Below are 15,845 nucleotides of genomic sequence, written 5' to 3'. Positions count from 1 at the left end.
GCTGAACGCTTAGGGTAGAACACACCATCCCATCTTGCTGGGCACCAACTCTCGCAACCGAGGACTGGCTCCAGGCCAGATGTGCCCTTCTCTCCCAGCACCGTGCAGGCCTCCGCCCACCCACGTAGGTGCCATCCTGGAGGGCAGATAGAAAACTGAGAAATCAGCACTTTGTCCACAAGAAACAGGGTGCCTCCTTTAAAAGACTGTTTAAATTATTGAATCGGACCTAGATTACTACATGGGCTAAAACTCAGTTCTCCCTTCTTCCCCACCCACAGGCCGGGAGCATGGGGCAGAGCTCCAATCAGCTGATAGAAAATAAAGAAAAGGGGTTTCTCGCACATCTGAGAACACTGTGGGTACGACCTTGCCACATGCATATTATCTTGTCTGATTCCCCATTTGTGGTGGAGAATGGCCATCCCTAGTGGTCAGCTCAGAGTGGCCATATAGTCTGGAATGGCAGAGGCCGTCACGTGCCCAGAATCATCTTTATTATTGCCATTTCCACTGCCAGAGGCTCCGGAAGCCTTTGGTTCCTCCTGCCAGCACGTCCCTCCGTGCTGGGTTCTCAGCTGGGCTGAGTTTGGAGAGTAACGGAAGGTAGATGCAGCATAACTAGGGGGAAAGAGCTCAGGCTTTGGAACCACCCAGAATGGACCTGGGTTGAAATCCAGCCTTACTATTTACCAGCCATGTGACCCTGGGGAAGCAACCTGGACTCTCTCGACTATAAAATGGAGACAATAATAACATCAAGTCTGCAGCCTGGATGTGAGAATTAGGGGTGTAGGTAGAGCTCTAACACCATGCCCTGGACATAATAGGTGCTCAATAAATGGTAGCACACTTAAGAATGAATGAATGAACGGCTACTTGCAGAGATAAGCATACATGCATGTGTTCTATGCTGAATGGCAGTATAATGTAGCATCTAAGAGTTAGGGCTAAAGCCATATGGTCCAGGTTCAAATCCTGCCTTGGTCACTTACTTGCTATATGATTATGGAAATTTTACTTAACCTCCCTAGACCTCGGCTCCTTCATGTGTACAGCGGGAAGGAGGAGAATGATACCCATCGAATGGAGTTGCTATGGATTAAGTGAGTTAATGTATACAAGCCTCTTACAGCAGCAGTACCTGGCACAAATTTAGTGCTGAATAAAACTCACCATTATGATGATGATGATGTACTAATGGATGCCATTCCACCCCATCCCTATGCACAGCACTGCTCTAGGCCCTGGGAAGGATATATGAGAAGCATAAGACGTGACATCTGCTTGCAAAGAGCTTGAGAGGAGGCCAGATGCGCATCCTAAAGGCAGCAACTCAGGCCTGCATATGGGCAAGAGTGACAGAAAGTTAGCAAGGCCTCTGGAAGTGCTGACAGCACATGCCACAGTGGGCAGAGGAGCTGGCGGAAGGAGGCTGGAAGAGCTGAGTGACACTGACAGGGACATGAGGCCTAAGTGCGCTTGAGTGACGCGCCTGGTGTGCCAGTCAGTCTTCATCCACCCAGTGTCTCATCACTGTTTGCCACCACAGAGGCATCTAACAGTTAAGCCAGTGACGGTGTAAGAGACAAGGGCTGCCTGGGAGTCCAGAAACCCGGGCCCTTTTTCTCTGATTCATCTTTCAAAGAACAGAAGACTTGGGGCAATCACTTGCCTCTCTGAGGCTCAGTTTCCTTAAACATAAAATGCGAATAGGGGGGCTTCCCTGGTGGCGCAGTGGTTGAGAGTCCGCCTGCCGGTGCAGGGGACGCGGGTTCGTGCCCCGGTCCGGGAGGATCCCACATGCCGCGGAGCGGCTGGGCCCGTGAGCCATGGCCGCTGAGCCTGCGCGTCCGGAGCCTGTGCTCCGCAACGGGAGAGGCCACGGCAGTGAGAGGCCCGCGTACCGCAAGAAAAAAAAAATGGGAATAGGGACTTCTCTGGCGGTCCAGTGGTTAGGACTCCACGCTTCTACTGCAGGGGGCCTGGGTTTGATCCCTGATCAGGGAAATAAGATCCCACATGCCACGTGGTGCAGTCAAAAAAAAAAAAAAGGGGAATAATAGCACCTGTCCTTTCAGCTTCATAGTGTTGGAGCCAGGCTAAAACAAACTAAGAAGGAAGGACCCAAGAGGTTGCTACACTCTTGATATGGTTTAGCCAATGTATTAACCACCAGTCCTTAGAACCACTGGGAGGAGAGCTCAGGGTAGACTCTCTGAAGGAGAAACTAGGGTTCTTTCACCCCTGCCTTGGGGTGAAACACAGGCTTGGAGGGTCTCCTATACTTTCGAGTTTTAATTTCCCCAAAGCCTTGACATTAACCGTGGGGCAAGTAGCTGGTATTTGTATCTTTCCTCCACCTCAGCTGTCTGCCCCCCAATGTCAGGGCTGGTGAGGACAGAAACACCAAGCTTGAAGCTCCTTAGGGGAAAAAGGTACCGGAATCCAACCAGGCTTGTTTGTTGGGTGGTGAACTTTCTTCTTTGACCCCACGAGACGCTGGCCTAGGGGGTCCTGGTCCCATCTGCTCTCCCCTTCTCATGCCCATCCATCTCTGCTTACCACCTCCACCCCATTTTCCACTCTGCTCATCCCTCAACCCAGAAATCAAACTTAATCACCTTCCATCCGGCTTCTGCACTGCAATAAATAGTTATGGAATGCTCCCGAGGAGGAAAAAAAAAGATCCAGCATTTAAAATATTGAGCCACTCAGAAATAATTATTCATGAGGTTTTGGTGCATGCATTAGACTTTTCCCTCGAGGCTGAGGGCCGCCTGTCGGAACGAACTTAACCACTACTTGGCCTTTCTTTCCCAGTTTTCATTTTTCTTTCACTTGGTTTCCTCTCTGCATTTATGATTCCTTAACATATTCATATTGAAACATTAAAAATGCTCAACGGGACACGGACAGGGTTATGCTGAGCTCATCGACAGAAGGAGCCTACAGATGGGAGGAAGGACTTTGAGATGGACTGTCCTGCAGAATGTGTGCAGGCGTGGAGGAGGGTGTGCAGCCTGAGGGGAGACCCAGCCCTGCCCTCAGGGAGCTCCAGCCTGAGGGGAGACCCAGCCCTGCCCTCAGGGGGCCCCAGTCTGAGGGGAGACACAGCCCTGCTTTTAGACGACTTCCTGGCTGATTGGAGATTCCATTCTCAACTGGGAGACAGTGTTATCAACCTCAATGACTTTCTAATAGGGAAATGTGTTTGAGAGTTCTGTTTTCAGTGGGAAACTGTACTCATTCATTCATCCAACAATATTTATCTAAAACATGGTGCACTTCAGTAAATATTTTTTGAGACCATCTAGATTCCAGTACTATACAAAGTTTGGGGGATAGAAAGGGGCACAGGACCAATTCCTGCTCTTAAGCAGCTCATGGGCATGTAGACTTTTCAGCAATTCTTGTTTAGTATAATTCCAGAGCTTTAGAGCAAAACTCACCTGCAGGTCATCTGGTCCTATCCCCACCTCCCAGTATAAAGGTGCCTGGGCAGAGACCCAGACGTTCTGGGAGGAGCAATCTAGAACCTGATGAACTGACTTGAACCCCACTCTTTTTTTTTTAACTTTTTATTTTATACTGGAGTATAGTTGATTAACAATGTTGTGATAGTTTCAGGACAGCAGGTTGTTACATAACGTTGGGCAGAGTCCCCCGTGCTATACAGTAGGTCCTTGTTGGTTACCCATTTTAAGTATAGCAGTGTGTACATGTCAGTCCCAAACTCCCGAACTATCCCTTTCCCTCTCCCTTCTCCCCTGGTGCATTCTCTAAGTCTGTGAGTCTGTTTCTGTTTCGTAAGTAACTTCATTTGTATCATTTCTTTTTAGATTCCGCTTATAATGGATATCGTATGATATTTCTCTTTCTCTTCCTGACTTACTTCACTCAGTATGACAATCTCTAGGTCCATCCGTGGTGCTGCAAATGGCATTATTTCATTCTTTGTAATGGCTGAGTAATATTCCATCGTATATATGTGCCACATCTTCTTTATCCATTCCTCTGTCGATGGACATTTAGATTCCCCACTCTTAAGAGATTTCTGTTTATATCTCATCACTTTCCTCCATCCTTCTTGCTGCAAAAGTATCCTCTTTTCATTTGGGGGAGCTATGGCGGAGCCTCTTCCCCATCCCCACTTATCCGCCCTCCTGACCTGAGCAGCACACAGCCCAGACTTCTCTGTGGTGTCTGCACACTGAAAAGCCCTGAAGAAGGTTGACCAGATGATTTGTTTCTAGGTGTCCAGAATCAAGATCTGTGAGACATTCATTTCACTGGGCAAAGCTGTGTCACACACTGGAGAGATGAAGGTGTGGGGTGGTGGAAAACCAGCAGCATCCTTTGGGGATTGGAACACTTTGAGGGTCAGGGTGAAGTGATCACTTCTCTGAGACCTGGGATGTGAGAATAATGTTTATGGAAATAGCCATCTTTAGATCTGATAGAGACCTTAGGGATAAGTGAGTTAGACACAGGTCAAACTGCTATCATAGAGGCTCAAGACATAGTTGCTGACGAAAGATGGGAGTTTATGTCTCTATCGTTTTTTTATCCTGGTTTTCAATTTATTTATTTAAATTTTTATTGGAGTATAGTTGATTCACCAGGTTGTGTTACTTTCCGGTGTTTCCATCTCTCTTTTGAGATGGGCTAGAGGCAGGTGGATGCCGTGGGCCATCCAGAGACCTAGGTTATGGGTGCAGCTCTCTACCCTCCACCCAGGCTGCCCATCCAAGAGGACTGCTCCAGGTATGGCCAATCTCCAGCCTGTGGAAAGAGTTAGGAGGAAGCGAAAGCAGGCCTCTCCTTTGTTTAAGGATATGCCCTGAAGGTTGCTTTGGCTCATATCCCAAGGCCTGAACTTAGTCACGTGACCATTTCTACCTGCAGGGGAGTCTGGGAAATGTAGTCTGTAGCTAGGTAGCTAGAGCCTTCTCTAAAACTTGGGTGATACTAAAACCAAGAAGAGGAGAAGGGACACTGGGCATACTTCACAGTCTCTGTCACAGATGAAGGAAACATGGCAGACCGGGGTGAAGTCTGCATGGCAGAGCGTCTTATTTCTCCCAGGTACTTCAGCTGCCTTTCTGTTACCACGGAACAGCAGGACTAGAAGAAAGAGCCCCCAGGGCCAGCAGCTCAGAGGCAGAGACAGGAGATTTTAAACTGCTTCGATGCTGCCTAGGAGTGGGGCGGGGTCCTTCAGAAGCCAGGGCTGAGGCCCTCACACCACCAGGGCTGGTGTCCGTGGCCTGGACCACAGCCGCAGGATTGGAGCGCTGCACCACAGTATGGCACAGAGCAGCCAGGGTACCTGTAGCTGGCCTTCCGGGATTCTTGCTGATTGGCACTGCCCTGGCCCACCAGATGCTGTTGGTGCCGCACCCGTGTCCCCTTAGCATGCACCTTTCCACACCATTTCCATATGTAATGATGGCCTCTTTCTGCAAGTATGTGTGGACACTGCCTGAGGACTTTCTCCACCAGAGCATGCTTGCGCCCTCCTGCAGGGCAGAAGTGCCAGGAAGTCACCCTGGGGAGTAGCCTCCACCCCATAATGAATGGCAGTTGGTACATAAATACCCAACTCTGAGGCACGTCCTACACAGTCTCCCAAAGCTCCCCAGTGGGGTCGGCCCCCAGTTGCCCACAGTAGCAATTTGCTCCCTGTGTTAGCTTTCTTCCTTTTCTTATTTCCTCTCTTCTTTGTGGGTGCTTTCTGGGGTCACCTCCCCCATGAACTACTTGTCCTGACATCATTATCTCACAGTCTGCTTCTGGAGAACTCAATCCAAGACACCTGAGGGTATTGGCTGTCCTGCTCTAGCAAAGTAGAGAGAAGATCATACAACCAAGGTGGGGGAGTGGTCCCAAACCAGGAGAGATAAGAAGTTGCATCTTATTGTCACTAGATTCCCAGCACCTGACATGGTACCACATACAGGAAGGGTGGGTGGGTGCTCAGAAATTATTCCATTGATTGAATGAATTAACTCAAGTGCATTCTGTCATCAACTTGCTGTGTGACCTTGGGCAAGTCACTTTACCTCTCTGAGCCACACTTTCACCATCTGCAAAGAGGGGATGATAACATTACCTATTTTAGAAGAAGGAATGAGACAACAGCTGTGAATGAGCCTTGTGATTCTAACGCCCTCTGAATTGTAAGAGGTGAGAGATTAGAGAATTGCCTCTTATCCTTAGGGCTCCTTTTTAAAACACCCAACTAGGAACATCTCAGTGGCTAAAAAAGCAGCATCAATTTCTCATTGAAATTCTTTCATTCAACAAAGTGAATAATCTTAGTGGAAGGAATATACATTATTTTCTGTAGGATTCATTAAAGTTGTTTTCATTTTGAATTAAAGACACACAGTTTCTGAATATTTAGTCTGAAATGGCCCTGTGCAAAAAGAAATGTTCTTCACCAATCTTATAATTTGAAAACTAAGAAAATGGACCAAGGAAGGCTGTGCCTTTCCCAGGCCCACTGGCTGGTTAGAAAAATCCATTCATTCTGCAGAAAGTTCATGGGCAGGGGCTCTGGCCAGGCACTGTGCTGGGTGTGTGGGTGTGCTTTGGTGAGCCCAAATGGACATGACCCTGCTGTCATGGAGCTGTCAGTCTCATGGGGCTGGGACATGAATGGGATAGTCACACTATGACAGAAAAAGGTGTGTTTCTCTAAGAATTAAAGCAGTGGTGCTAGTGGAGGTGGGTGATGGAGAGAGAAAGAACCCAGAGAAAGGCTGCTTGAGCTGAGGTCTGAGACATTATCTGGGAGAAAAAAAGAAAGGAGAACCTCTCAGAGGAGACAGCATATGCAAAGGTCCTGTGGTCTGAGGTGGTACATGACGGCTTTGAGGAGGTGAAAAGAGGACCTTATGGCCACAGTGTGGAGAGTGAGATGTGGAGTGGAGGGAAACGGGGCTGCAAAGGTGAGCAGGGAGAGCCCACCGCGTCCAATATGCATGTGAGTCAAGAGTGGAATCCAAGTCTTTCTCATTTTTTCTTCATAATATACAAAACTGTATTATGAAAAAAAGTTAAACATACAGATAAAATGCACAGTGGACACCACATACCCACCACTTTGATTCTACTCTAGCATTTTGCTCCATTTGTTTTTTTCACATATCTTTCCAGTTATTCATCCCTTATCCATCTTTTATTTTGATAACTGTTAATATTTTAATATACATGCCTTAGTTTTTTCTAATGGAAAAAAATAAAACTTCACAGATAAAATTCTATTTTAGCCCTAAACCCAGTCACAATCTCCCTCTACTTTAGCCAGTGGGGAGCCCCAGTATGAGATCAGAGGGAGGGAGGAGAGAGAGGATGGTATTGCCTTATCCATCTTTTAATCCACCTTAGTTTTATTCACTTCAAAGTGGCAGCCATCAGCTCGAAACACTTCAGCCTGCATATCACATCACTGACACATGTATACAGCTGAGTAACCCAAATCCTTATCAAGATACAAAACATTCCATCACTCCAGAAATTTCCTTTGTTCCCCTTCAGTTAATCCTTGCCTCAAACTCCTAGGCAACCACTGTTCTGATATTTTACATCATACGTTAATTTTGCCTATTCTAGAACTTCATATAAATGGAATCATTCAATATAACCCTTTTTTTAGCAATGCTTCTTTCAGTCATCATATTTTTGAGATTCATTCATGTTGTTGCATGAATCAATAGTTAATTCCTTTTTATTGTTGAATAGCATCCGGAGTATGTACATTTCACAATTTGGTTATCCACTCTATTGTTAATAAACATTTGGGTTGTTTCCAGTTTTGAGTGATTATGAATAACAGTGCTATGAGTGTTTCTGTACAAGTCTTTCTGAGGATATGTGTTTTCATTTATCCTGGGTAAATTCCTAGGAGAGAAATTGTTGGGTCATAGGGTTTGATGTATGTTTCATTTCACAAGAAACTTGTAGACCTTTCCCAAAGAGGCTGTATATTTTGCACTCCCACCCACGTGTAAGAGAGTTCCGGTTGCTCCACATCCTCGTCAGCACATCGTGTTGTTAGTCTCTTTAATGGTTTAATCAGTGGGTGTGTAATGATTATGGTTTTATGGTTTTCATTATGGTTTTAATTCGTATTTCTCCCATAGTTAATGAGGCTGAGCACTTTTTCCATGTGCTCATTTGTCATTGTATTGCCTTTTGGTGAACTGTTTGTTAAAATCTTTTGCCTCTTTTCTAAAAAGTAGATTGTTTATCTCCTAATTATTGAGTTTTAGTTCTTTGTATACATCCTGAATATACGTCCTTTGTCAAATATAACAATAATTATTCAAGAAATCTTTATGTGCCACCACTACCTGCCAGGCAGTGTGCTGAACTAGACAGTGTGGGGTCTGCCTCACGGAAAGCCACAGTCTGGGTCTCCTGACTACCAAGTCCAATGCTCTTCCTACTAAACTCAGCTTTTCCTTCAGGGGACAACTCTGGATTCCATATGTCCCCAGGATCCTGAGCTAGCAGGAAGGGCCTCAAACTGGGCACCAGATGACCTGGTTTTGAAACCCATCTCTGCCACTTACTTGCTGTGTGACTGGGGGCAAGTCACCTAACTTCTCTGAGTCTCAGTTTCCTCACCTAGAAGAACAGAATTTCAGAAACCCCTTCCTCTTGGATTTACCATGAAGATTAAAGGAGGAAAAAACACCAGGCATTTGGTAGGTCCTCAGCCATCGTCAGTTTCCTTTCTTTCCCTTCCTTGGGGACAAGAGACTGTCCTATCTCTAAGGTGAATTCAGCAAGGTGTGTTCTGTCGTTGCAGGGCTCCAATGGAGAAAAAGTATTCAGTTTAAAAATGAGATGTTACGGAGAGTTTCCTTGTGGCCTAGTGGTTAGGATTCCGGGCTTACACTGCCGTGGCCCGGGTTCAATCCCTGGTCCGGGAACTGAAATCCTGCAAGCTGCGCAGTGCGACCAGAAAAAAAAAAGAGAGAGATGTTATGATGGTGCTAACGAAGCGGTGAGAACTATTCTCTCCGGGGCTGCGCTCAATGGCCCCTGCTTTCCAGAACTGATGAGGTTTCCGTAGTTTGCTAATGGAGTGTGTTTTTAATGAGCTTCCTGATTTTCCTCCAACACCAAAGGGCTGAGGGAAAAGCACAGTGGTCTGAGAGTGAGAAGACTCGGTTCTGGCCTGGCTGGGTCTCTAACTAGCCATGTGCCCCTGGGCAAGTTCTCTCACCCACCTCCTGCACACCCTTCCTTGTAAAATGAGGGGGTGGGACAAGGGGATTTCTAAGGTCTCTTCCAGCCCAAATATTCTGTGCTTGCAAGTTTCTTTTGTCCCTGACAGATGCTGGACCACAGCTGGAAGACACATTTTCAAACAGAATCGGCCATCCGGTCAGCAAGCATGAACTAAGCGTGTTTGTATGTTCTTATGTTTTGAGGAGGTCCAAGGGAAGTCCGAGATGCTACATCACAGCTCAGAGAGTCTCAATCACACCTACGTTTTAAAAAAGGAAAACTGTCGATAGGAAAGGTATTAGTCCTTAAAAAAGCAAAAGCAAAACAGCTGCACGTCCAGTTACTTAGATATCTCTGTGCTCATTCTCCTTCAACCAACTTCTTAACCATTAAGAACTGATGATTCTTTTGATTTATCCAATTGATTAAAACATTGGGGCTGTTTCAACTTCCCCTTTTACTTCTGCCTAATTAGAAAACATACCTCTGTTGACTGACACACCTTCCCTGTGAGGGTTTTTGGAAGTTTTGTTCCAAGAGTCTATATGGGTGAGATGAAAGCTGCACCTTTTCTCTAACTTATTAATTCGGCAAATCCAAAGCTTCATGGGAAGATCTGCGCAAACTGTGCTTGAACAGGAAGCAGACACATGGGAGCAACAGGAGATGGGCTGTCAGTGCTAGGAAGGGCCAGGCTGGGGAGCCCTTCAGTCACCAGCTACGCAGGTCAGTCCTAGGAGGCCACTTTCCACAGTGCCTCAGAGCTGCCAGGAGACCTGGGGCATGCTACTTAACCTCTCTGGGCCTCAGTTTCCTCATCTGTAAAATGGAGGTGGTGACAGTGCCAACCCTACCCAGACTGTTTGAGAGCTTAGTGGGCAGTGAGTGTTAACCACTCAGTGTAGGGTCCTGTATGTTGCAGGCTCCATGTCCCCGTTAATCGTTTGGATTACCGTTCACATCTCACAGGGTAGGGAACTGTCTTGGAAACCACAGGCACAGGGAGGTCCCCAGCTTCTGACAACCTGGACCTTGGCAAGGGTCCCCCCTGCTTAGACACACAAGAGCCAGCCTCGGGAGCCTTCTTTCAGTCCTTTTCTCTTGGGATGCTTCTCTTCCGGATTTTCCCGGAGACACTTTCCCTAACACCTTTTCCTTCTGAAGCTCCTGGTCTCCATTTATATGTAAATTGAACATCTGAGTTCATGAGGCCAGAGTTTGTTGGATCTGGCTTTTATATTTCAAAGGAGGCAGAAGAAATACCACCAAGGAGAGGGATGCAGTTTTCTACCCAGAATAAATCTTCCTCTTGCCAGTCCCCCACCGTGTCCCATTAATGAGAAGGTTCTAGGAGCAGGGGCAGAGAATTTTCTGTTCCAAAGGGTCTCCCCAAGACTGTTCCTCAGGGGGCTCGTGTAACAGGGCCCTTGTCATCTTCCATCAACTCCTCTCAAGGGCTGGCACTTTCTACCTCTTTAAGCTTTTTTATACCTGCAGCCAATGCTTCAAAACAACAGGGGCAGGGCACAGGCCCGCCTGGGTGCCCATTCCCGTAACACTGCCCTTCTCTTCCTCCTGCAGGTCCTGCAGGCTCCCAGACCAGTGCTGTCCTGAGCTGGAGCAGGCAGTGGAAGAGGAAAGCCTGATACTGATAATACAGTATAACAGCAGGTTGGATGTCAGGCCATTGGCTAACGTGCTTCACCTGCATTATCTCATTTAATTCTCAAGAACCCTTGGAGGAGGTGTCATTACTAGTCAGGTTCCCCGATCTGGAAGCTGATGCTCAGAAGGGATAACTGATTTGCCTGAGGCATGCCCAGTGTTAGCGGGCAGCTAGAACTGGAGCCAGGCGTTCTGACTCCCCAGAGCAGCCTGCCATCCTCTGCTGTAGGGGTGACACTCAGGGGGTGACAAAACTGGGATTTGACCCCCGACCTGTGTGACTTCTAAGCCCTGCTCCCACTGAGGACCGACTCACTTTAAGTATCACACAACGAGTTTTCAAATATAAATAAGATGCAGCAAAACATAGAGGACATCATCACTCTTCTGGATGCAATTTAATGTACCTTAGGGATTCAAGGAAGCATACTGGGTTCACTCAGGAACGCAGGACCATCGCCGATGTGTTGATTGCACAGAAGATGGGCAGAGCCAGTGATCAGCTAAGGCTTTTGGGAAGGGGAACCAGGTAAGGGAAATGCTCCCTGCACTGTCCCAGTTTATCTGCTTATGAAAATGGTGATGGATTTTAGAATCAGAGTTGGGCGAAGCTCGTGAGGACTTTTTGGATGTGAGGACAGTTTGATCCCAGCTACCAGAGAGGCAAATAATAGCAAATAATAATAGCTACCACTGGATTTATATGCTAAGCAGTTTTTAGATACACGTATACAGTTAACATAGTATCTCATTAGAGCTTATAAACCTGTGAGTTGGGTATTTCCCCTGTTTTACGGACGAGGAGATGGCCTCCCAGAAATGTTAAGTAGCCCAAGGTCACACAAATGGGAATTGCAGGGTTTGCACCCAGGAAGGAAGCCTGGCTCCAGAATATGTGTTTCAATCATGCTTTGTGTTCTGTAGCTATTAACTGAGCCCCTGATGGGTGCCTGGCAGGATGCAAGGTGCCTTGCAAGCGGGGACTCAGTCGATGCTCACACCCCTATCATGTGGAGACTGTCCGCACCGGCCGAAGGTCACACTGCAAATCAGCTCTTACTCCTACCTTCAGGAATATTGGCCAACAACACTGATAATTAAACAAGTTCACTCGTGGGTATCACATCAGAAGGGAGGAAGGTGAATGCCATAGGAAAAGAAGCAGCAAAACACTCAGGCTTCAAAGGAAGGAGTGAGCCTTCATCTGATTGGAGGTGGGCGTGTTTTGCAGGGCCGGCTTCAGAAGCAGGTGCTACTGGAGAGAAAACGGCCATCTCTCCACTCCGGGCCTTTGCACATGTTCTTGCCATTAACATTCTCCTCTGCTGTCCCCACTGCACTTCCCCTGGCCAATACCAACTCATCTCCTGCCGTCTCCACTTAAGGATTTCTTCCTTGGGGAACTGACTGAACCCCTGGGTCAGGACAACTACTCCTTCCATAAGTCCCCAGGCCCCACGGATCTCCTCTATACCAGACATCACATGGGGACTGTCCTGGCTTCTTACCTGAGGGCTTACAAGCTCCACGGGGCAGGGGATCCCCAGCTTGCCCTGCTCCATGCTCAGCTCCCAGTAGAGGGTCAGGCACTCAGCACCAATTGAGAGACTGCAGTGCTCCAACCTGTCCCCCTCGACCAGCAGGATGAGCTCTGAGCCTAAAGCCTGGGGCTGCAAGAAGGCCTGGGCGTGGACCATGTGTGGTTGAGAGTGGAGCCTCCAGGGAAAAGAAAAGGCTCCTCTGTTCCAGTGAGTCCCTGGAGCATGTGTAACAGCGGTGGCTCAGCAGAAATGCAGACCCCCAGGTCCACCCCAGCCTTGCTAATCCAAATCTGTGTTTTTAACAACATCCCCAAGTAATTCTTTGTGTAAAGCTGAAAATGTGAGCAGCTCTGGTATCAGGAACTGTAAACAGGATGCTTGAGGCTGCCCTGAAACTCTAGGGAGTTGGCTGGCTCCACAGGTGTAGTATGCAAGGGTCAAGTTCAGGAAGGTCCTCTCCGAGAATTCTGTACACTAAATCCCAGGGGTTAGTGTCCAGGGGTGAGAAAGCTGGAACCCACACCCAGAATTGAATGTGGTCCAGTGACAAAGGTCGTTTGCCTCCTTTTTCTCCTCTTCTTACCTGGGTCTGGACAGCCCTGGCCTCCCTGGTTAGGGGTAGCCAGGCATGCGAGGGTTAATCCACAGGGTCTGAAGTCACTTTCCCAGGAGAATCAGAGCTCAGTACACATGCCTGCGTCATGTGTAACCTTAGAGTCTGACCGTACATAGTATTCTTTTTCTCACACACAAAACACTCAGCAGAACCCAGTTCTCTACTACAGGCCCTCTCCACTTACACTAGACTTAATTATTTAAATTTAGTTCATTAGTGGTCCTATATTTAATTTTTTAAATCGAATGAATTATTAGTCTATTAATAAATGATAAAAAGTTAACAGCTCTTAATGAGCATTCAAAATAGATAAATTATTTCATTCTGTAACACAATACCAATATTTACCCATGAAACAGAAAGGGTGTCCCGATAAGAAGCTCTACTCTTTCGACCTGGTTCTCTTTACTGTTAGCTAATATGAATTAATCAATTTATTATGTGGCATAAATAAGAAAGGGAAGGGGAAATGGAGTTTACTTATGTGCTGCAAACGTATTTGTGTCTCTTCTGGGCTCCCTCCCATTTGCCAAAACCAGGGGAGGTGAGGAATAGTCCAGGAGGGTTGCCATTGGCTCCATGGCTCCATAAACTGGTCAAATAAATTGCCCATCCCTCTCTTTCCAGGTGTTTTGCTACAAGTGTCGCTAGCGGAGCCTCTTGCAGAACCAGAAAAAAGTATGGTTGGTGGGGGGCAGGGAGCTACAAGCTGAATAAGAAAAGCATCTATGAGAACACTGTGGCTTTTATTACACAGAGAGTATAAAAGGCAAGTAAATACAAATATTTTATTCTGCAATTTGAACATTAAATTTCATCGCCATACCCCATGTGCTTTGTTATGCAGACTGGCGTCTGCTAAGAATGAGATTCTGGAATTGCCTTTCCAGCTGGTGTAATTCTGAGAGGTTCTGGAATAGTGTTTGGGAGCTACCCCTCACACCAAAAGCTAATAGATGTGTGTCCATACTGTGTGTGTGTGTGCGATGTGTGTGTGTGTTAGGTGTGTGTACGTGTTAGGTGTGTGTTACGTAAACACGTGTAGTGAAGATATACAGATATCTGTGCATATGTACGCACTCATCCAGTCATTTGACTACTTATTACAATGCCTACTCAGAGGTGTTGTAGGTGCTGAGGATTCAGCAACGTACCAAAACAGACATAATCTCTGTCTTCGCGGAGCTTAGCTTCTCACGGGGGAGAGAGAAAATATCTGAACAAAGAAACAGATATTAATCAATAAAGAAAACCAAAGCTAAGTGAGAGATGAGAGTGGTCAGGGTGCTTCCTGGGATAAGGGTTAGAGGAAGGGCCTCTCTGAGGGGTAACATCTAAGCAGAGACCAGAGTGAGGGGAGGGGGCCAGACGTGTGGGGATCTGCAGGCACAGCAGTCCAGGTGGAGGGCCTGGCACAGGCAAAGGTGAGGACACAGGATCTTACCTGGAGAGTGTGTGGGGGACACTAAAGAGGCTGGTGTGGAGAACAGAAGGAATGTTGTGTGCTGGATAATAAACTCCAAAAACCAGGGAGCATGGAGCCACCATCCATAGGGCAGTAGGACTCCAGAGCTTACCCAGCCCAGCCCCCATTTTCTGGTCAAGTTAGAGACAGAACTGGGATTTTTTATTTTTTTATTTTTTGCGGTACGCGGGCCTCTCACCTCTGTGGCCTCTCCCGTTGCGGAGCACAGGCTCCGGACGCGCCGGCTCAGCGGCCATGGCTCACGGGCCCAGCCGCTCCGCGGCATGTGGGATCTTCCCGGACCGGGGCACGAACCCGCGTCCCCTGCATCGGCAGGCGGACTCTCAACCACTGCGCCACCAGGGAAGCCTGAACTGGGATTTTTGATTTATGTCGTCCAACCACCAGTCTGCTGCTTCCCATCCCACAACCTCTGTTCTGTTTCACTCACCTTGCCCAGTAGAGGCCTGAGTGGAAAACAAAATAGAGCTGCTCCCTATCTGAGTGCTGACTGATCTTGGCACTCACTTCCTGATTCAGCCCAACTCGGGACCGGGGTCCCCTCTGGCATTTCCTTAACCTTCTCTCTTCATCTCTGATCTTTCAGAAAACGGCTGACCACCCCTGTGTCCCGCAGACTGAGATGGAACGGTGGTATGGTTCAGCATCCGTACCTCAGATTCTTTATGTGTACAAACTTCTTTAGGAGACTTAATGACGGTCTCACCAGGAAGGGAGGTGGAGAGACCACTGGAACAGCCTCAGGGAGGCTGCGGAGGAGATGACAGGGTTTATGGTGGGAAAGTCTGAGGCCTAGGAGCAACGGAGCGTTTTCCTGGAAGGCAGTGATGCGCAGGCTCTGATTCGTGATGAAGGGTCTCACGTGCCAATGGGGGTCCCAGCTCACCTCAGCTCAGCTCTGCTCCCAGGGGTCAAGGAAGCTTGACACCTTCTATTTTTGGAGACCTGCTGTATCTGTTAGCATGAGGTTTGGTTGCATGCCAGAAAACCCAAATACTGAGTAGGCTGCTGGTCTAAATAAATTAGGGCTTGCTTTTCTCTTATGTGAAAGAAGACACAGGAGTCAGCAATCCAGACCTATCAAGAAGGCTCCTTGGTGCTATTAATGTCCCAGCTACCATTCATCTTTCTATTCCTCAAGGTCACCTCATAACCTAAGGGGGCTGCTAGAATTCTAGCCATCATATAGGAGTTCCAGGCAGGAAGCAGGAGGAATTGGGGAGGGCAAAGGAGAACCTATCAGCCGAGGAATCCCACTGTTAAAATTTATCTATTTCATTTTTTCTGGCTT

This window comes from Lipotes vexillifer, unplaced genomic scaffold, assembly GCF_000442215.2.
Source record: "Lipotes vexillifer unplaced genomic scaffold, Lipotes_vexillifer_v1.1 scaffold4, whole genome shotgun sequence".
NCBI lineage: Eukaryota > Metazoa > Chordata > Mammalia > Artiodactyla > Lipotidae > Lipotes > Lipotes vexillifer.
This window is presented reverse-complemented; position numbering follows the sequence as displayed.